At 37.1% G+C, this 23,541-nt stretch overlaps 1 protein-coding gene across 9 annotated transcripts in view; it reads left to right on the top strand.

The window, feature by feature from the left end:
* The window catches only part of NDUFS6 (NADH:ubiquinone oxidoreductase subunit S6), a 116,678-nt gene extending 98,391 nt beyond the window's left edge, over positions 1-18,287 (top strand). For all 9 annotated transcript variants that reach the window (XR_008917809.1, XR_008917808.1, XR_008917804.1 and 6 more), the window contains one exon: positions 17,826-18,287. The gene's annotated coding sequence lies outside the window, so the exon portion shown is untranslated. The remainder of the gene's footprint in view (positions 1-17,825) is intronic.
* The last annotated feature ends 5,254 nt before the right edge of the window (positions 18,288-23,541 follow it).

Here is a 23,541-nt window from a genome sequence, read left to right as displayed (position 1 = left end):
ACACACTGCCTGAAGCAGCCTGCTCCCATGCAGAGAGGAGGCTTCCAGCTGATGCAGTTGATTGCCCACCTATAGACTGTGCAAACACCAGTGTGCCTCTCACTACTGAAGCTTGCCTGTGGCTGCTGTGGATGCTAACTTTGCCCACTAGTTCATGCAGGATCTGTGATGACGATTAAATGTTTAAAATTACAGCAACATTATAAAGTTGGTGGAGAGAAATCAATGGCTATAGTCATGAATATCTATGGAAGATACAGCTATTCTTTTATAATCAAAGATCATTTCTGTAAAGTACGAAGTATTGTTTTAAACAATAGACTGAACAGAATTTCATATTGAGAGAACAACAATTTACTTTACAGACTATGGAGCCTCCCATGGAACTTTCTGGCAAAATGTGAAACTTCAGTCTAAATCTATTTGCCATTAGCACTAACAATGACCAACATTCATAAGATGCTTTAGGGTTTTAAAAGAGCTGCTTTTATGTGTATTATCTTAGCTGAGCCTTATAACTCCTGTAGGAAGCATGTGCTATTCTCAGTTTACACATGAGGAAATTGAGGCATGAAGATGTTAGGTGATTTTCTCAGGGTCACACAGCTAGTATGTATCAATGTCAAGGTCCAAACTCATCTTCTTTAGACCAAGTTTAGAGATTTATCTACCATGCCACTTAAAAATAAGATCAGACTTGGTCTAGTTGGTTCCAACTGCTCTTTGGGAATGACTTGAGAAAAGAGCTCTTAGGAGGTGGTAGAGAGTCAGAGATTTTGAAATGACAGGCTTTCTGCTGGACTTGCTCAAAATCATAGAAACTTATGAAAATGGACCTCCTGTAGGTTTGACTATTCCAACTTTCCTTGGCTAAGCTGATATCTCATATTTTTCCACAATGAAGAACTCACTCATTCTTGTATATTCTTTGATATATTCTCATATGTATAACTTCTTTGGTTTCTGTACACAGTTTTTCTTAAAATAAAAAAATTCTAGATATTTGCCATTTGTGCTGATCTTTAGGGTTACTAGTATTTGCTAGAAAATGGATTAAGTTGCTAAGTGTGAGCTAAGGGCTACTGCCTTTTTAAAAATAAGTTAAATTTTTTATTTTTTAATTAGTTTATTACACTAAAGTTTTAACCAGGTTTTTCTCTTTCCCTCCCCACCTTGAGAATGTATTTGACAAAGGAAATACATATATAAAATAATGTCTTCTTTGTTTCTGGTTATTAGTTGTAAGTCCTAAAGAGCAATCGGGGAAGATTCTTTTGTTCTGAACGTATTTTCCTTTAGACTCTCAATATTTGAAGGTTGGCACACATATTTCTAGCTCAATACACTTCTTCAATATTGGAGGAAAGATTTCTTACTTAGCCTTTGTTGTCATGGAACTTGTCAACCTTTTCTATATCATGTGGAGAGGGTTGGCACCACTTTGATTCTTCTGCTACCCTCTTCAGAGTCAACCCAGATCTTGTCCTATCCATTTCACCCTTGAACAAAGTTTGCCTGGTTAGTTAGAAAATCCATACATATATCCATTGTGCACTAAAAACCCAAATCAAATCAAATCAGAAAAATAGCTGCTTTTAATGATCAGATTTCACTTGAGTCTGATACCATGCCTCTCTAATCACCTGGCCATACTTCTTAAAATCTTGACTTTCCCCTTGACTTCTGGATTCTGTTATCTTACTGATCTTAGACACCAACTATACCTACTCTTTGTCTATTTCTTTAGCTTACACTAATTCCTCACCTGGCTAGCCCTTAATGCCCGAGAGTATCCTAGCCTAGTCTTTGTATCCCCTTCTGACCTAGATCAATCCTGTTGCTTAATTTCTAGGTGTCTCTATTGCTACAGTTTTCCTCAGCTTGGATCTAGCCCTTGTTCCTATGTTGCACAAAAAGCCTACATACTGCTCACAAACTGAGGTTATCTTGTAAAGTATTTAAAATATCTAAAATTGTCATAGGGTCACTTTCAGTACTACAAAATCTTCAGTTATGAAAAATTTTTTTGCATGGTGTTATTTGTGATTTTTTTTCTTTGATAGCTTCACTTTCTCTTTTCTCCTATGTCAATTGGAAGAGCTTCAATTAAAAAAATTAAATTAAATTATTTTTTATTTTTATTTTTATTATTTTTTATTTTATTTATTTATATTATTATTTTTAAATTAAATTATAATAAATTAAAAAAATTATTGAAGGTCTTATTCAGTCCTTTAATTTAATAGTAGAAATCAATAAATAGTCTTACTATAGCTGCTAACTTTGAATTCATCAGTTTTGTCTAGATGAGTATATGTTGGCTATATTTTAAAAGTGAAAATAAGTTAGATCTACAATTCCATTTGTTATAATGGGGAAAAAAATCAGCAAAATACAATGTTGTAAATCCAAAGTTTTCCCTAAAAACACACCAACCTTTTCAAAAAGAAAAGGTCATCCATTTTATCTTTAATAGATAACACTGAGGCTTAAAAATCCACAGAAAGTCAAAATTTGTTTTTCATTTAGACTTATCAAGTAGTCACTGGTGTTAGCGTTGTAATTAGGGAAATCCTATGGGAACCAGATGAAATACAATGTGAACAACTGAACTGCCATTCTGGAGATCTTAGGACCTGGCAGTAGCTGAGACCTTTAAGGAGGATGAGGGGCAAGTTACTGGTTGCCAGTGGATAATGAGACTGGCCATGAGCTTATTGCCTTTAGGTCGGTTTTGTAGCTTGCAAAGGCAAGGTCAGATTCAGGGAAACCCTGGGGATTTGCAAAGGCATGGTAGCATTGTTTGGGTTTCCCAGAAAGTTTTCATGGCACACATGTGCCTTCGTACATTTTCCACAACAAAAGTGAACTCTAAGAAGACAGAATTGTGTTTCCATTTCCTTTTCTGTTGTGTGATTTGACCATATTTGATATCTTCCCTAGTGGTAGAGGGGGTTGAGTTTTCCTGTAAGGGCTAAACCTATGAGGACATAGAACTACAAAGGACCTTTTATTAGAGTCAATACTATTTATTATCTCATATTTTACTTTAAGAAAAACATTGATGGAACAGTATTTTATATGGCATATTTTATTCATCAAACAAACAAAATTAAGGCTTACCCAAAATCTTATTTTTTAAATTATCAACTAAAATTTATTTTTAAATAGAAATATAAAAAATGAGACCCCAAATACTAAACTATTGTTGAGATATTAGGGCAAGTTTGAGTATTCTTGGTATACACCACACTCATGTCTACTGGTGATGATAAGGCTAGTCATGCAGAGGCCAAGTTGTATTTCTGATTTTTTTTTTTGAGACTCTACCCTATCACCCTTAGGATATATTGGAGAGACTCAGATGTGACAGCTGGGAAACAAATGAAACATGTCAAGCCGAATCTGCTAATTAACAAACATTTTGATATGTTTTCTTTATTAAAAGTAGATACCACTCACAGACTTATTAAAGTAGAAATCTATGAACTTTTCCTACTCTAGGGAAGTAGCTTAAAGTATTGTTCTGAATTTGAAAACACTTGTGATAGATTCCATAATTTACAGTTAGTATTTTGGTTAATTCTTCGGTGAGATGGGAGGCATGAAAATTCTATAGTTCCTTCAAATTGGGTAGAGATGCATAAACTCAGTTTTCTAAACCAACCAAAAAACCTCCATAATACATATGGGAAAAAAATAAATTTTAAATTAGTCTGGAGCCTCATTTGTACATTATTCTCAGATTCCATGCTATTAGACTGTCTTATAAGGAAAAGCTTGGGATCCTATTCCTCCTTCAGTAACTAAATCCCCTTGCACAGGACCTGAAACACCCTAAATTTTGCTCTATGGTGATGAGAATTAAGAGTATGGTTTCTGAGTCTTGTTTCAGTGAGATCAGTAAAACATACACACAGTGAAAGAATACACATCAGAATGTTTATATGGATAACTTTAACTGAATTGGGTTAAAGCTTTTAAAAAGAGAAATTACTAAATGCTTGACATTCTCTTTTCTCCTATGTCAATTGGAAGAGCTTCAATTTAAAAAATTATTGAAGATCTTATTCAGTCCTTACTCATGATGTGGGACTTCTCCCCATTTTGGACAATTCTTAAGAAGTGTTTTGGACAGGACTTTAAATGGTTTTTCAGATGGAGAAAGCATGATCTGATCTTTTGTTGATGAAAGAAGCTTTGATTCAGAATCCAGTGCTTCTGTAGACATTAATCTTGTATTTTATGTATGCATTAGTGTGAGGTTGAGGTATACCACATAAGAATAACTTGAACAACTTTCTTTTTAAAAAGAAAATCACAAATTTCTTATCACCACAACTGGCAAAAACTATGAAACATGTTTTTAAAAGGATGATTTTGTTGTTGTTTTGAAAGCTAAGGACATTCTTAAGTATCTAATTAGGAGAAAAACATGTTCTTCTGATCCTTAGAAGAAAGAGATTTTAAGAAATATTTCAGCACACATAGGGGTTTGGGTCAGAAAAATTCTGCAGCTTATAAAGTCATTTGTTATTTTGCTGTGATTTTATACACAATGGAAGGGTGAAGAAAAGGTCAGCAATAACTCTGCTGTTGCATTTTAGCTAGAAAAAAACACAATATTGATCGATAAGAAAATGGAAAAAGCACAACTATTAGCGTCTTACTTGATCTTCTCCGACCTTTACCCTGCCATGTTGATTTTATTCTTAAATGTTATGTCTCCTGTTCCAAAGGTTTGTCCTATTTAGTCTTTTATTTAATTAATACATGATCTTCTTTACTCTCTCTAATGTTGGAACAAGAAATTCTCTTTCATTTCCTTGTTGAACCATTGTCCTTACACCATGCTTCATGTGCTACCATAACCACTTTAAGTATGAATTGGTTTGTTTAAAACTACTCAGGACCTAGAGTCAATAGGTACTTAATATCACTGTATTCTTACAGGTCATTGGGATAAATTTGATTTTTAATAACTAGGAATATAGTGTTGACCAGTGTACTTTCTTGCCACCCATTATGTGTACATGAGGCTAAGAGAAGAAGTTCCCTTTGAAAGGTCTTTCCTTGGCCTTGGAGATCTAAATAGTAGAGGATCTCTTTTAGAGGAGCAGAATGAACAAATTCTAATTAATAGAGAGAAAATATGCACCTTAGAAATACTAACTACGGCTTCCTACCTGCTGTGAATTTAAGGAGAAACAGGTTTTTTTGTTTGGTTTTTGGTGTGTATGTGTGTGTGTGTAGATAGATGGATTTTTATAATCTCTAAAACAGGGCTATTTCACCTTGCCTTAAGTAGTTCCATGAAAACATTAGCTTAAAAACATCATAAAGTAGAATTTATTTTCTTGTTAATGAGATTATACATATTCCAAATGTATAATCAATGGACAATCTTAGAGCAGAGCTTCATAACTTTATAGCAGGGTTTACAGGAGCCAAACTCTCTGAGAAATAAAATTGTTGAGAGTATTTGTACATGGTTTATGCCTCTTTAATGATAATCTTTATCATTAAACATATCATTAAATATATAAATATAAATAAACATATCATTAAATATATAAATATAAAAAAATATAAAAAAATAACAAAAAGTAGTGATGAAATAGTGGGTAGAGATCTGGTTTCCAAATCAGGGCCATCTATGTTCAGATCCTACCTCTGAAACATACTGGTGACCCTGGGCAAGTCACTTAACTTTTGATGCTCCACACAATGCTCGAGGAAGATAAATAGAACAGTTGTTGTTCTTTATTGGTAGAGAACGTTTCCTTCCCAGAACTCTCTAGACCAATGGAATGTGAGATGCAACAACAATAACAGTAAAATTGCTCTTATGATAATTTCCCACTGAAAGGAGCCTGAAAGTGTCATTCTTGCACCCTTCCCAATAGTTTAAGCATGTGCCTTTGTCTCTAGTCCTTCCTTCCTGTTTATTTAAATTCTCCATATGAATCAAAATTCCCTAAATGTTCTCCATTCCCTTTGAATAATGTTATAGGTAGGGCACAGAAAGTCAAATCTTAGAGGAGACAAGTCATTTGGTAGAGGTGCCGGAAATTAGATGTTTCCACCTAGATGTTTTCCGGTGGCCTGTGGGTGGGTTTCCTATATTTCCCTAAAAGATTGGAAGAACATTAGAAAAGAGACAAAGCTTCAAAGTAATGAGGCTGCTCTCTCTGAGTCATTCCTGGTCCTTTCTGATGTTGGTGCTTGATAATTGAGGAAGAAAGCATATAGATATAAATTATCAGATAAATTACCCAACACCGCTATCCTAATGTTCTGGCCGAGGGTAAGTGGACACCTTTCTGGCAAGCCAGCTCTGTCCCTTGAATCCCCTGACACGAGGGGACACCTAACATCTGCCTGGATTGCAGTTGCTCATCTTTCTCCAGGCAGGGAAAGGGCAATTTTCATGTTAGTAATTTCTGATGTGGACTAAACAAAGCAAAATGCAATCTGTCAGTAATTCGTTCAACCGAGAGAGGCGAGGTTGCTTGATACCATGCAACCAAGAGGGGGGGAAATTGTGGAAAACTCGAGGACAAGAAGACTCAAATGGAGGGGTTGAGGGTTTAAATGCCTAATTATGTTGCGTCTTTTCATCGTTGTCAGGAGAGAACTTTTAGCCCCACACTATTTTAGATCCCATTACAATATTGTGTGCCTTTTCCATATAAATCACTGTCACTTGCTTAGCCAGTGTCATTTTGCATGATTGAAAAACTGGCTTGAGATGTAAGTTAATTATGCATGTAACTCTCACTATGGTGAGGGAGAGAGCAAGGAGGCTCTACACTCGATTGTGTCGATGTGAATGGCTCAGTGACCCTGTTGAACTCGGGGATTCTTGCAGACAGTTTGGCATTATGGTCCCCAAGCCAGCAGAGATAACGGCTACATTTCCTATAACAGAAATTATTTCCAATCGAGATGGAGCTAATTTTCTTCTCTTTCCCCGTTTCTCCCTTTACTCCTTATTCCCAGGTTATCTGGGCCCTCCCTTGGCTCATTTCTGTGATTCTCTTTCTGGGGGACAGTTCAGTAGGACGAGGTACAGATAAGAAACTATCTGGGAGACTCACCAAGTTATCTGGCTTGACCTTTGGAGAGACTTAAAGGGAAGTGTTGTCACTTGGAGGAGATAGACGGGTCACGTTAGGCACCGGGCCAGCCAGCAACTTTTTTAGAGTGTGTCAGAGGCAGGGCCAAGTGAAGACAGACTAGACTTAATCCCTTAACCTACCCTGTCAGGACTGCATCAAGTCAGCACTGCCAAATCCACAGCCACCTCATAACTCAGAAAGGTATGCATGATTGCATTTATGAATTTGCTTTTGAAAAGGGGCTTTGTGGTTTGATATTCAGAGCACTGTGGAACCTGGACCACTTCTCCTCGTATGCAAATGCACAGCTAAGCAGATTCCAGCTGAATAGGCAAATCCACTAAATGAGTAAGATGAGGGATGATATTAAAGGAGATTATGGCAAATTTTTTTAAAAAAGATGTGTTATCTGTGAGTGAGGTTTTTAAAGAGGAAGGATTCAGATTCTAGGATGTTAAGAGTTTCATGTCACTTGGAAAGGAAGGAGAAAAGAAACCATTTTATTTTAAATGTGGCTGAGCTGGGGAATCACGGAGAAGGAAGGGACAGTGGACAGAATGCATTTGGGATTTTGCTTAGTTAGGTACCATTTATATATTATTTCATTTTGCAGGCACAGACTGGAACACCTGAAAGATAAAGGGAGTTTCTCTATAATTCAAGGAAAAAGCAGTCTTTTATATTTTACTTCCAGTCATAGGAGTTTCTATACTAATTCATAAATACGCAAACCACTCCACAGAAAAAGCTGTAGGGATAAAATATATTTATACCAAATACCAAGAGTCACCTGGATGGATTGCCTTTCAATTTAATAAGGAAGAGGGGGAAATCAGAAAATTACTTTTCTAATAGTGGCTACCTTATGATTCTCTGTTGTCTACATTAATAAGAAAATAAAGGCTGCTCATCAGTAAAATGGCGAGGTCTTAAATTGTGTTTTCCTGGAGTGACAACTGTAGTGCCTGAGGTTTCTACATATTTTAATGTTTACACTTAATAAAGCATTCAGCAACCTGTGCTCAGCTGAATCGAAAGAGGCTTTTTCCCATTTAGGATTTAAAGCAGTTTTAGAGGGTGATAAAGCCTATTATATTTTATTAAACAATTTATGCGTGTGTGGCATAATTAAATTCCTGAATGCCATGTGTCAATAATTTTGGCATAAGATTACTGACTGTAATAATGTCTGATTTTATACCATGACATTATTTTATGAGGCATGCCTATTATTCATACATAACCTATAACACCAAAATGAAAATGTACCGTACCACAAGCTCGTCATGATTTATAACACATCTTTCAAAGCAGTTACTTTGAAATATAATTTCCACTCTAGTTGCAGAATACATCAAAATAGTACAATTGAAAGATGATGATATGCAATTGGGATAAAAGGAATTCATGTTTTCCTTGTACTCTAGTTCCAGCATGCTTTAAAATGATATACCTGCAGCACTCCATGAGCCAAAGGAACTACTACATTCCAGTATAGCCAGCAAGGTTGTTGTTTTGTTTTTTCTTTTTTTTTTATTTGCTGCACTTTAAAAGAATTTAGATTTGATTTCTCCAATAATATGGAAACCACCATGTAAATCCCCAATTATTATAGGTATACTAAGTCATCTCAAAGAAATATTTCCAGTATTTTGCCAGGAATATAGCAATCAAAGTGGGCTTGGTGAGCTGGAATAAAAAACTCAGGAATGGTAAACACGGAGAATGCCTCTGAATGTATTGATTCATTTATTTTGACCTTAAAAAGCTCATTTGTTCTCTGCAAGCTACATATGAACATTCAAACCTGTGAATTTAAGTTACACTTTGGGGTTCTTCCTCTAGAAAATTCTTGGTTTTAGATAATCTTGAAACCAGTAAAATAAATTATTCTGTGACATTTGAACTGGAATGATGTGCCATTTTTCAAATTTTTACTTGCTCTGTACTATATTATCTTGCCTCTCCTCTCTTCTCTTTTCAACTTCTCCAAAAGAAACTCATAATCTTTAAGATATTTGGATACAAGATGCGATTCTTTAATTTTTACTTGATAATGCAGCATATATCATATTATAATAAGCTGTGTGGTTTGTCTAGTGCACCAATCAATCAAATAATTTATTAACACCTACTATGATCTAGGCATGGTGCCAAGGTTCCTACTTTTTTTTTTAATTTTAAACATTATTTTATTTGGTCATTTCCAAACATTATTCACTGGAAACAAAGATCATTTTCTTTTCCTCCCCACCCCTCCTCCCACCACCTTTCCCTCTTCCATAGCTGACGCATGATTCCAATGGTTATCACATGTGTTCTTGACTCGAACCCATTTCCGTGTTGTTGGTATTTGCATTAGAGTGTTCATTTAGAGTCTCTCCTCAACCCCTCAACCCCTGTAGTCAAGTAGTTGCTTTTCATCAGTGTTTTTACTCCCACAGTTTATCCTCTACTTGTGGATAATATTTTTTAGATCCCTGCAGATTGTTCAGGGACATTGCATTGCCACTAATGGAGAAGTCCATCACCTTTGATTGTACCAGAATGTATCAGTCTCTGTGTACAATGTTTTCCTGGTTCTGCTCCTTTCGCTCTGTATCACTTCCTGGAGGTTGTTCCAGTCTCCATGGAATTCCTCTACTTTATTATTCCTTTTAGCACAATAGTATTCCATCACCAACATATACCACAATTTGTTCAGCCATTCCCCAATTGATGGGCATCCCCTCATTTTCCAATTTTTGGCCGCCACAAAGAGCTCAGCTATGAATATTCTTGTACAAGTATTTTTCTCCATTATCTCTTTGGGGTACAGACCCAGCAGTGCTATGGCTGGATCAAAGGGCAGACAGTCTTTTATCACCCTTTGGGCATAGTTCCAAATTGCCCTCCAGAATGGTTGGATCAATTCACAACCCCACCAGCAATGAATTAGAGTCCCTACTTTGCCATATCCCCTCCAGCATTCATTACTTTCCAAAGCTGTCATGTTAGCCAATCTGCTAGGTGTGAGGTGATACCTCAGAGTTGTTTTGATTTGCATCTCTGATTATAAGAGATGTAGAGCACTTTTTCATGTGCTTATTAATAGTTTTGATTTCTTTAGCTGAGAACTGCCTGTTCATGCCCCTTGCCCATTTATGTCAAGGTTCCTACTTTCAAGAAGCTTACATTCTAATCATATAGTATTCTACATTGTAATTATTTGTGTCTATGTCTTTTCCCCCAACTAGTTTGTAAGCTTTAGGAGATTGAGGACTATACCTTGCCTAAACTTTGTATCTTTCCCTAGTCTCTAACATAGTGCTAGACACAGAATACATATTTACTTTCTGTTTGGTTGAGTGTTAAAAATTGCTTTCAAGCCATGATGATATCATTTCTAGATAGTTCAAAGTGCCTTATAGAAAGCATCTTAAATTTCATGATATTTGAGTAAAATGGTTTAAGGGAAGACTATCAATTTATGTTTCTTTTTGGGGTAAAGATTCTGGAACTTCCTCCCTTCTTCTCTCTCTCCCTTTCTTCTCTCCTCCCTCTCTCCCGCCGTTTAACTCGCCCTTCATTTATCAAGCACTTATTGGGCTAAATGCTGAAGATACAAAGACACAAATGAAGTGGTCTCTGGCTTCAAAGAACTTAGATTTTAATGGAGAAGAAAACATGTATGTATCTAAGTATGCAAATAGTATATACAGAATGAGTGCAAGGTGATTTTGGAAGGGAATGAACTGTGAGTTAGGAGGATCTGGAAAGAGTTCATGTAGAGGGTGATGCTTAATCTGAGTCTTGAAAGAAACCAAGAGGTCCAGATGAGAGAAGTATTTCCCAATTTCATTTTAATCTGGTTTGGGTAGCACTTGGGAGTGTTGCAGAACAATGCCCTAAGCTGTATGTTTGACTTCTTTTTTGTAGTCCACTAATTTTCAGAATTTCTTGAAAATATTAAGAAAGTTTTTTATCTTCAAAACTATTAATTCTACTGTGGTTAGCTTACACTTACACAGTGCTTTTAGTTTTGCAAAGTTATTTACATTTTGATTATCTTAATAACCCTATAAGAAAGATGTCCATGTTACAGATGAAGAAACCAAAGTTGAGAGGTTAACTGTTTTTCTAAGGGTTACACACAGTTTAAGCAGGACTCAAATGCAGGTAATCATAATAATAATTGGCATTTATATCATGCCTACTATATGCCAGGCACCAAGGGCTTTATATTTATATACTCATTACCATTCTGGAAGGTAAATGCTGTTATTAACCTCATTTTTTTTTACAGATGGGAAATATGGGGCAAACAGAGATCAAGTGACTTGACCAGGGTTACATTGTTAGTGTCTGGAGATGGATATGTATTCAGATCTCCTTGACTTCAGATCCAGGGCAGTGCACACTGTGCCACTCGGCCTCCCTCATTCCACAGTACCAAAATGATTTCTCTACTATCATTGTTGTTGTTGATCCTTTGCTTTTGAAGAAGACTAATGACACCACCAGGTGATGTCTTGGGAGGGAATTGAATTCAAGTGAGGCAGTGTTGCCCAACATCATCAGCCTTACTTTCTCTCTCCCAGAGTCGTTGAAGTCCAGTGGCAAGACAAGAGTCAGGACAACTGGCAATGGCCAAGTTTGCAGTGGATGACTTTGGTGTGTTCCACATCTGACCAAACTCTAGGTGCTCCACAACTCCTATTTTAGTCGCTTTCATGACTGTGGAACAAATCATTCTCATCCACCCATTTCACCCAGGGAAGACTTTGCATGCTTCTGTAGATACCCCACTAACTCACTGAAATATTTGAGGACTGGGACTTTCAATCTGATTTAGCCCATCTTCCTAGGTGATTTTATCTGGGGGTGGCTGCTGCAATAATACATCTTTGGGGAATCATTGGTGAGTTGGATGAGAGATCTACCCCAAAGGTGGATAAACAGTCCAAAAAAAGATTTGGCAAACCCTCACACCAGAGGTTCTAGTCCTCTTGAAACACTTCATACCCCATATCCTATTATCACTTTTATTCTAGCTTAGAAGTTCAGATCTTCACTCATATAAACCAGTTGTCTGGTGATTTTCCATACCATGGGAATAACTTTAGGGTTATCCAAAATAAAAAAAAAACATAAGTTTCTTAATAGGAAATTGTGGGGGATATTCTTAATTGTTCAAATGGTTCCTATCACTGCTTAGAGGACTTTGCAAAGATATGTTATGTGCTTTGTAGTGTCTAGATGTTCCTCATGCCTTTTCCCAACTTTTGATCTGCAGGACAAAGGGTAGATATAATAGTAATTTTAATGGAGAAGAAGGGAGGGTGGACAGAAGCTGCTGAGCAGTTATTTATATATTAAGTAATTATATTATATATTGTACATAGTAATAGATATAAAAATTCTCTTCTGTAACATCCTTGACTGATATTGTATTATGGAAGCCATTCTATTTGACTTTTAAGGGAAGTAGCAAAGAAGATGACTCAGTTTGAATTTAAGGACAAGGAAACCAGGGTTATGGAGGATTCACCTGTGTTTCCATCCTATTCTCCAATCTCTTTTTTGAAGGTGACTCCTAGAGAAACAACTTTTCCCATAATTGAGCTCAAGGCCTTTTCCTTTGACAAATAAATCTCTCTTTTCCAGGGTCTCTTCATTTCCTGACCTCAAGCATAAGAATTCCTTTTCTGGGGATCCTCTGATTATTTCTTTAGTGCTTGCAGTATCCATCCTTTGTTCTTTTCCCTCTCCCCAAGATCCTATCCCTATAATTGCTTGATCACTTGTAATTTAGTTGAATTGGTTGCTATATTGCACTGGATGAGAGATTTTTTTAAACTTGATGGCACTTAAGAAAAACAACTATAAACAACAACAATGATAACGATAGTCGACATTTACACAGCACTTACTAATGTTCTGGGTACTGAGCTAAGTGCCTTGCAATTATTATCTCATTTGCTCCTCATAACATTTCTGGGAGGTAGTTGCAGTTATTATTTCCATTTTACAGATGAAGACTGAGTCGGGAAGGCAACTGGTAAATGGGAATTTAGTGGCAAAACCATGACTAGGATCTATATTATGATTCCCATGCAGCAGCAAAGTGGATAGAGTGCTGGGATTGAAATCATGAGAAAATGTCTCTCATACTTAGCTTAACCTTGCTAAACATCAGTTTCCTTATATGTAAGATAGGCATTGTGATACCCATAATAATAATAATAATAATATTCTGGTAACCATTTTCTTCATAAAATTGGGTATAATAATAATATAACATATGTATTAATTACCTCATAGAATTGTAGAAAAAGCACTAAGGTTGTCAACCCTAGAGTGTTATAGAAATATGAACTGTCAATATTATGTCACTACATCATGGTACCTCTCTGTAATACATTAATTATATCCTACATATATGTATTATAAAGACATTTTATTTTTCATAAAGTTTTATAAGCAGAGAGATTTATAATTGATAGCTGATTAAATATGGTGTTGGGACAATGTGTATAAAAAGATGAGCATCAGATCATAGATGTAGTCCTGTATTAAATAATATTGTTTATATGGGTCAATCAGGTTGGACTTACATTGTTTTATTACATAATGCCTTCTTCAGGAATATAACCCACTGTAAATTTGAGGACTGCTCATATGTCATTTTTGGTACCATAGAGTTGACTTCCGACTTGACATAGTAGCTGAAGTAGTAACCTCGATTCCAGGATGATTTATTATTTTTTCTGAGTGAATTAAGCAGAGCAGAGTTGATCAGGACCTGTGGGGTATGTGTGTGTGTGTGTGTGTGTGTGTGTGTGTGTGTGTGCGCGCGCGCGTGTGTGTAACTAGATTATGCAATTGAAAGGAGGGGAAATGGTAGCAATATCCAGTTCAGTCACCACTATGTGTAACTTTTTTTTTTTTTAAACCCTTACCTTCCATCTTGGAGTCAATACTGTGTATTGGCTCCAAGGCAGAAGAGTGGTAAGGGCTAGGCAATGGGGGTCAAGTGACTTGCCCAGGGTCACACAGCTGGGAAGTGTCTGAGGCCAGATTTGAACCTAGGACCTCCCGTCTCTAGGCCTGGCTCTCAATCCACTAAGCTACCCAGCTGCCCCCTATGTGTAACATTTTTACTGACCTAGTCATGATCTCTTCTTCTATAATTCTGTTATACTGCTTATTCCACACACTCAGAAACTTTTTTGGTGAAGAGTCTCTTGCTCTGGGGATGTCTCTGTTGAGACAGAAGACTAATTTTTTTGAGGTTCTCAATCTATTCACTGTGTCAATGATTTTCAAAATGCCAACAGCTATTAGTTTCTGATTTCCTTGCAGAGAAAGAGTAAGATTATGTCTGGACCTATAAATATGTAGGCAACTTTAATTGATCGTATTTTAACCCATTCAAATGAGTTAAAGGAGCTCCAAGAGAAGGCAATAATAGATTTTGGGGTTATGTTATGCTGTGGGAAGAGAGATGGTAGGAAAAGGATAGGGATAGAATAATGGATGGTGTACAAGGATGGAAGAGTTGGTGATATCTACATGGCACTCCTACTTTTAACTTTTTACCAACTAAGCAAGTGTTGGGAATGGATAAAATAGAACTATACTTATCCTGACTAATAATAGCTAAAAGGAATGCATAGGATGCAGTAGAATGGAAATGAGAAGAGGAGAGTTAAAGCAATACAATTAGTGCAGTGGTGCTGCACTGAAAGCAGGCTGAAGATAGATGGCCACACTCTTAAGCCCCTGAAGGGAGAAGAGGTAGTTGCTGATCCCTAGGTTAGAGAGGCAGAAATAGTACCAGGTAATGTCTTTGTCCAACTTATCTTAAATATCAAATGATGGCAATGATTATTGTCAGAGATAATGATGCTGCTGATGATTGTATTTAAGTCAAATAATTGACATGTCCACTTCATTGTATCTTTGATATTGTGGGCAATAGTTACTGAGATCATTTAATATTGTCAAGATCATAAAACAAAATTTGTCAACATGATTTTTACTATAAAAACAATGATAATGCAATGTTGTCAACAATATTAATTGATTAAATCCTTTATGTTTATAACATATAATTAGTAATATGGTAGATTTTTTAAAAATGCACCTGAAAAATGATCTCTGTTTTGGGGTCTTTTTTATACCTTCTACCACTTAAAAATAAAGGTTTTTTTGATAACAAAGAGATACTTCTCAGTAAAATCAGAAATGTAAATATTTTTAAAAGATTTAATCTAATTTTTCCTCAATTACATGTAAAAAGAGTTTCCAAACTTTAAAAAAGATTTTTGAATTTAAGTAAATAGTTTTATTTATTTTTTTAGACCCTTACCTTCTACCTTAGAATTAATACTAAGTATTGGTTCTAAGACAGAAGAGTGGTTAAGGGCTGGGTAATGGGGTTAAATGACTTGCCCAAGGTCACTCAGCTAGGAGGTGTCTGATGTCACATTTGAACCCAGGACTTCCCATCTATGGTCCTGGCTCTGAATCCATGGAGGCACCTCTAAGTGGCCCCCTAAGTAAATGTTTTTTAAAACTGTACATCTCTTTACATTTTGGTTAAAGCCTATGAACTCATTACTTATATGCCAGAAAAAAAGAAAGGAAGAAAGACAAGGAAAATTAAATGTTTCAAAAATGTATACAAAACAAAATGTTTAAAAATATATTTGTTGCAGATTCTACTAGTTTAAAAGTATAATTGAGTTAATATTTTTACAATTGTTTCTATTACTAATTTTTTTTAGCTCAAACATAGAACCATAATTTTCTTTTTCTTCTCCTTCCTTCCTTCCTTCCTTCCTTCCTTCCTTCCTTCCTTCCTTCCTTCCTTCCTTCCTTCCTTCCTTCCTTCCTTCCTTCCTTCCTTCCTTCCTTCCTTCCTTCCTTCCTTCCTTCCTTCCTTCCTTCCTTCCTTTCTTCCTCCCTCTCTCCCTCCCTCCCTGCCTCCCTCCTTTCTTTCTTTCTTTCTTTCTTTCTTTCTTTCTTTCTTTCTTTCTTTCTTTCTTTCTTTCTTTCTTTCTTTCTTTCTTTCTTTCTTTCTTTCTTTCTTTCTTTCTTTCTTTCTTTCTTTCTTTCTTTCTTTCTTTCTTTCTTTCTTTCTTTCTTTCTTTCTTTCTTTCTTTCTTCCTAGAAAAGGTTATCAAAAATCCCACTGCTGGGTAACATTATCAACGGCTTGATGTTTTCTACACTTTCAAAGGCTAACAGAGTTTTCAAATGCATTAAGGAATTTTACAGAGAAGATGGTGAATACTATCTACTACTTCAAAAATGCATGTGAAGAAGAAACTAAGCTTCAGGGATTTTAATGAGACATAAAGGAAAAAGCCATGATAAAAATTTTTAAATGCTGGAATGGATTATTGAGGGAGGTTATAGGGTATCTTTTTTCCCTCAAAGTCTTTCAAATATGGTGAAGTCTCATTTGGAAGAGACTGATATGTCAGACTCATCAGGGATATTAGAGAACTAATCCTCTCATTTTATGAATAATAAAGGAGATCCAGATAATTACCCAAGATCATAAAGCAAGGTACCTACAGCTGGGACTAGAACTCATGCCCCCTAATTCCAGCACTTTTCCTAAACATTCTACCTCTAATAAATTCAGGGCTTGGATCCTTCAAAATTCCATTAGATTCCACGCTTCTATATAGTGGGTTATTATCCATATATGATCTATGTCTGCATCCTTTCTGTAGTAGAAACAGTACTGGCAGGGGCAGCTGGGTAGCTCAGTGGATTGAGAGCCAAGCCAGGTGTAGAGACAGGAGGTCCTAGGTTCAAATTTGACCTCAGACACTTCTCAGCTGTATGACCGTGGGCAAGTCACTTGACCTCCATTGCCTAGCCTTTACCACTCTTCTGCCTTGGAACTAATACCTAGTATTGATTCCAAAATGGAAGGTAAGGGTTTAAAAAAAAGAGAAAGAAACAGCACTGGCCAGGAAATCAAGAGGTCCCTGTCCTACTCTATTTTGCTGTTATCTGTAATGAATTATTTCCTCTTCTTTTTTTTTTTAGACTTAGTTTACCTATCTGCAAAATGAGGATAATTATGCTGGTTCTCCTCAGGGTTTTCCTGACAACAACCCTGTAAGGTAGATAGTACAAACATCTTCTCCAATTCTACAAAAAAAGAAAAAAAGAAACCGAGGACTAGCTAAGGCAGACATTCATAATTATGAGAGTTATTATTGCTTACACTCCCTTCAGCTCATCTGTATGTATCTTTGAAGCTATTCTAACTAATAAACACTTTCTCATATTTAATCGTCTTTTCAACTTACAGAAGCTGACTAAATATTTAAATCCTTTAAAGAAAAACATGAATATTGTCTTTTTTTCTTGGTATGGACAACTTGATGGAACGTTTAGGGCTTTGAGGCAGTCCCACAAGATGGAGCTAGAGAGCAAAAATGAATACTGAGAATGAAAATATAGGGTTGTTGGTTTTTGTGAGTAATCAGGTGTGGGTGGGCAGAAAAACGATGTTTTTAAAAATAGGAAGTCTGATTTGGCACTGAAAGCATATTCAAGTATCACCCCCACTCCTCGTTAGTCGGGGGGGGGGGGCGGAATCTTTAGTGCTTTAGTCACTAAGATTCCATAGTTTTTGACTGTCTTTTGCTATGTATATGTGTTTGCTAAAACCTGTCCTTGTTTTATTTTTCTAAGATTCCTTCAAAGGACTCTGTTGCTTTGGACTTAAAGAACAGAGAATATGGGAAATGTTGGAACCAATGGACAACGTACAAAGCAGCAAGAAGCCTCTTTAAATAGTTGAAATCTTGACAATTTATTGCTACGAAAGTTTATCTCTTGCAAGCAAGCTCTGGTGAATGATTCATGCTGTCTCATAGGTATTATGAGAAAGAAGACACATGCATCAGTTTCGTTGTCTTATTCAAAGAACTCTAATATATCAAGGCTTGGAGTAGCCAGTGCTGGGACCTGAAGCCTTTATGTTACACACAAGCTGGTGAATTGCACAACCAGGAATGGGAAAATTGTCTTCCATAGGCACACAGTCAATTACTTTTCAGATGGAAGTAAGGATCTAGTTGGGGACATCATCAAGTTCCCTTCCTTTTTCTTATATGAATATTTCAAAAAGTAAAGCAGTTGTGGTTTCATATATCTACATGGCCCTTTCATCCGTACAGATTGAGTTTTTCTAGACCTTGGTGGGATTGTAGGTTTAGGAGATTAAGTAGATTAAGGAAGGGACCTTAGAGGCCATCTAGTTCAATTCCTTCATTTTACAGAGGAGGAAACTGAAGCCCACAGACATTAAGTGACTTGCCCAGGTCACCTAGCCCGTTAGCAGCAGAATCAGGACAGCAGACAAAATAATTACCATTTAGTGATGGACCTATTGTTTGAACAATGGGTTTATGTTCATTGATATTGAGGGAGAAGCTTTCGTTTACTTCTCGATTTCCTTTTTCCTCAATCAAGATTTAATCCATTTTGAGAGCAAATCCCTGAGGTGAGAAAGAAGACACCCCAAACCTCGGGATTCTTCCTCCTCTCTGGGGATGGGGGGAGGAACCAGCAAAAGTGGAGATGGGCGGACAATCATCACGAAGGAGCCTAGTCAGTAATTCTTGCTAGCAGCACCTTTCACCACCTTTTATTGCTGCTGTTCAGAACCCATGACTGCCAAGCTTTGTTTCTAGAGCCATGTTTTCCAGGAAGTGAAGAATCCCAAAGGTGGGCAGTCCATGTGCCTACTGCCAAGCTGGCTCGGGAGGCTTTCAGCTGAAGGATTTATAAGGCAAGAATGCATTGCTCATTAGCCCTATTTGTAGCACACCTGTGCACTTTTCAAAAGCTTGTAGCTGGGCCACACCGATGCCTTAGGAAGCAACATTTTCCTGGAGCTGTTGCAGCAGGTAGAAAGGTAGCTTTAAAAAAAATTCCCTAAAGGAGGTGGGGTGAGAGACAATCGAAAGAGCCATCTTTCCTTGGAGCAAAGAGGCTCCTTGAGACCTGAGGCAACCCGAAGGGAAAGGAAAGAATGGGCTGATGGTTCAGCTCAACGCAAGAGCAATGATGAAGAGGTCCCCACTCCTACCACCACCTGTTTCGTTAATAGGTTAATTATATTGGGTGTGCCTCTTTCCTGGGTAAGTCGTTAGTAATCATCCTTCCCTGGGAGAGTCAGTATGTTTTACAGGGATTATACAAGAGGCTGGGACTAGGAGATGAACCCAAAGAGACTTGATATCTAGTCCCCACCCTGCTTGCTTACATGAGACACAGTTTTATGTAACCGAGAGAGCTTTGGACTTGAAGCCAGAAATCACAGCGCGTGAGAGCTGGAAAGTGCCTCCCTTGTCATCTAGTCTGTCCCATACACACAAGGAATCCTCACTATAGCATACCTTGCAAATGGCCATCCATCCAGTCTCTGTTTGAAGAACCTCATTGAAGGAGGACTCACTACCTATCCAAGCAGCTTATTCTATTTTTGGGTAATTATTAGGAAGGGACAACTAGGTGAAGCAGTGGAGAGAGCACCCGGCCTGGTGTCAAGACCTGAGAACAAATTTGGTCTCAGATACTTAGGAGCTGTGGGACACAGGGCATGTCACTTCACCCTGTTTGCCTCAGTTTCCTCATCTGTTAAGTGAGCTGGAGAGGGAAAGGGCAAACCACTCCAGTATCTTTGCCAAGAAAACCCCAGATGAGGTTGTGAAGAGTTGGACACGACTGAACAACAAAATTATTATAATTTTTTACTGAACATCAAACCTAAATTGGTTTCTTTGCAACTTCTGCTCTTGGTTTTATCCTGTGGGGACAAATAAAGGAATCTAATCCCTCCTCCACAAGACAGCCCTTCAAATACATGAAAACAGCTCCCCTGAGCCTTCTCTTCTCTAGGTTAAACGTGTCAAGTTCCTTAAACTTATCCTGATATGTGAACTCAAGATCTGAGCTTGCCATTTCAGTCAGTCAATATAAAGGATTTATTAAGCACCTACTATGTGCCCTGAAGATACAAAGAAAAAAGACAACTCTGCCCTCCAGCTGTATGATCCCAGACAAGTCACTTAACCTCTCCCAACCTCAGTTTTCTACTCTGCAAAATAGGAATAATAATTTGTTATGAGGATTAAATGAGATTGTCTAGGTAAAGTGCTTTGTAAACCTTGAAGCACTAGGTAAATGTTACCTATTATTATGATCCTCTGAGACCGTTTTCCTTAAAAGTTAGAGCATAATGCTGCCTGATAAGGGATAGGAGGGACAGTAAACCAGAATGATAAGGAGAGCCCTTCAGATATAGGTATATCCCAATGCTTGACATTTAAGAACATGAATTAGGAGATGAACATTCCATTGCAGAAGAATTCATTTATTGGCAGAGGGATAGGCTCCTCACACACTTCCTTTAAGTATCTACCTTGCCCACTGTGTTTATAACAAGCTCTCCTTTACCAAAATAAAACAAACAAACAAACAAACATGAAGGCAACTTTTCTGGAACATATCTCTTGTGCAAACAAAAGGACACAATAATGCCAAACAGCCCCATGATAATCAGCGTCGGGGCTTTAGCCCTCTTCTATTCTTAGCTGACGACAGGCATTTGGTTAACCACAGCCCACAGTACCAATGAGGCTGAGGTAATAATATGCTTAGCAGAGTGACAGCTGGGAGGCTAGTGGAAGTGTCAGAGTTCGGACCTATCTTCACCTTTCTTCATCACCTCTGACTCTTGCCAAGCACACCCCTAGAGTGCTGCCACTGTGGTATTTGGAAACACTCCTGTGTGGCAACTGCAGGATGTAACACAACAACTCCCAGATGATGCAGATAAACAGAGCTGAGCTTAGTGGGTGGACTCGGTCATGTGCCAGGCTGGGGGAATAGGGAGAGAGGGAGGAGTTTCTGTTGGGCAGAAGAAGGGATAGCCATATTTTCCTTGAGGAAAATAATCAGTGAGTATAACACATCCAAAGAGCATAAGACTCTTGGGATGGGCAAGAACAACCTTGATGCTTTAGTTCAGTTCTTCTATTCCCTAGTCCCCGGATTCAAGGCCTCGACTGCAGAATGCTTAAGGTGGTTCTGTGTGACATGAGGATAGGCAAGGAATAGTTAATCTGTACCATAATAATAATGCCTAACATTGCCAAATAATTTTTTCATTTTCCAAGAACTTTTATTTATTATTGTCAGTTAGCATGATTAAGAGCAGCCTTCTGAAACAGGACTATTATATGGTTGGTTCCTTGGAGGAGATGAGAAGTAAAAATAGGTGGGTGCAGGAGAGAAAACAGCCCTTTGCTTTCCTGAGGAAATCTGCCCGTTAAACAAAAATTTAAGTGTTTTGTTTAGGTGTGGGTAACGTGCATAGGTTAGTTGACTGAAAGCTTAATAGAGAGGTAGGTAGGTGACTCAATGGATAGAGAGCTACGCCTGGAGATAGGAGGTCCTGGGTTCAAATGTGACCTTAGATACTTCTTAGCTGTCTGACCCTAGATAAATCAGATAAACCCAGTTGGTTAGCCCTAACCATTCTTCTGCCATGGAACTGATATTTGGTATTGATTCTAAGACAGAAGGTAAGGTGAAGAATTAATACTAAGGCAAAAGGTAAGGTTTAAAGAGAAAAAATTTTAATAAGACCCAGTGGTATGAGGTAGTAACCTAAAAAGCTAGTGTAGCCTAGGCTGTGGAAGAGATCAAGGGATGTAGTAGTTTCCTTACGTGTTGCCCTGATCTACCATGTTTGGACAATTAGGTTTATTTCTGGCCACCACATTTTAGGAAGAATATAGATAAACTGAAGAGGATGGAGAATTAATTAATTAGAAAGGTGAGAAGACTTATCATCATGCTATATAAAGATTGGCTAAACAGAAGAGGAGGCCTGTAGCAATCTTTGAGGATTTAAAGGACTGTCTTATAGAAAAAGGAATTAACCTACTGCTTGGCTCCAGGAACAGTGAATAGAAATGTTTTTGTTTTTTTTTATCCTGGCAGTTAGGATTAATGTAAGGGAAAATACCTAACAATTAGAACTATACAAAACTAGAAAGGGTGCCTCAGGAGGTAAAGGGTTTCCTCTCTCTGGAGATCTTTAAATATAGGCTGGGTAACCACTTGGTAATGTAGAGTGGATTCCTGTACAAGTATGGATTTAATTAGATTGGCCACCGAAGTCCCTTCCAACTTGTGATCCTGTCATTTCTGTGCCTTTCCTGTGGTTTCCTGTATTGATTCTACCCCTAAGTTTTCTCCTTCTCTTTATAAACTTGTTATCATTATTTTTCTACTTAACCCTTGAATGGGTACATGGGCACATAGTATGTGGTGCTTTTAAAGGTTATGTCTTTAATATAAGAAATAGCTCTGTCCTAGAAAGAGATTTTATTCTCGTTATTCATTATTCTCTTAACATGAATCAAATGGACAAAGAATTCCTATCCCTGGACCATCAAGGAAGGCATTTTCCCCCAAAATATTTCATTGAAAGGCAAAGTTCTTCAATGCTAAGAATCAAATAGGCCAGATCTCCAAATTGAATTTGTATTATTATCTTATTGGGGAGGTATATAAAGTAATTTGACATATAGGTGTGAGAGAATTAATAATTGACCTTTATTGGAGAGAATTAAAGAGGCTTTTCCCTCTCCAAATCTTTTTAATTGTTGTGTCCAGCAGAATTAAAGGCGAGGAAGGGACTAAATTGGTGATAATAGGGAATTTGTTGAGTGCAAAGTAGTGCTAGCTATACAATCTTATTTGGGGTAGAGCTATTACTCAAAGTCTTTTAGTTTCTGTTTCATGATCTGTTAAGCAAAGGTATTGATAACCACTCTCCCCATCCAACTTGGAAAGTGAACAAATATCATTGAAGTCTCTGAGGAAATGTGACTTTCCAGACATGTACAATAATATCTTTCATTAAAATTATTTGTTAAACACCACTAAGAGGATGTCACTCATTTTATTTGTGACCAAATGGCATGCCAAAAATCAATATATAAGTAGCTAGTTTAATATCATTTATCCATTTACTTGATAAATAAAAGAATATATAGCACTTTAAGGTTTGTAAAGTACTTTAAACACATTATCTTGTTTTATCCTTACAATAACAGTAGGAAGAAAGGGTGATTAGTATAGATGATGAAGCTAAAGTTGACAGAGTTTTCCTGGAGTTATAGGAAACCAGCTAATAACTATCTGAGAAAGGATTTGAACTCAGATTTTCCTGATACTCAGTCTAGTATCCTATTGCTCTTCCTATCATATTTATTGACTACATCCCATAGGCAAGGAAGGCATGGTGCTTTTCCTTCTTGGTGGTTCTAGGACAGGTAAGACAGTTCTCACACTTTGTTGTGTTTTTTTTTAAACCCTTACCTTCCAT

Source organism: Monodelphis domestica, chromosome 3, assembly GCF_027887165.1.
Source record: "Monodelphis domestica isolate mMonDom1 chromosome 3, mMonDom1.pri, whole genome shotgun sequence".
In the NCBI taxonomy this organism is placed as follows: domain Eukaryota; kingdom Metazoa; phylum Chordata; class Mammalia; order Didelphimorphia; family Didelphidae; genus Monodelphis; species Monodelphis domestica.
The sequence above is the reverse complement of the archived record's forward strand: the minus strand, read 5'-3'. Positions and strand labels throughout refer to the sequence as shown.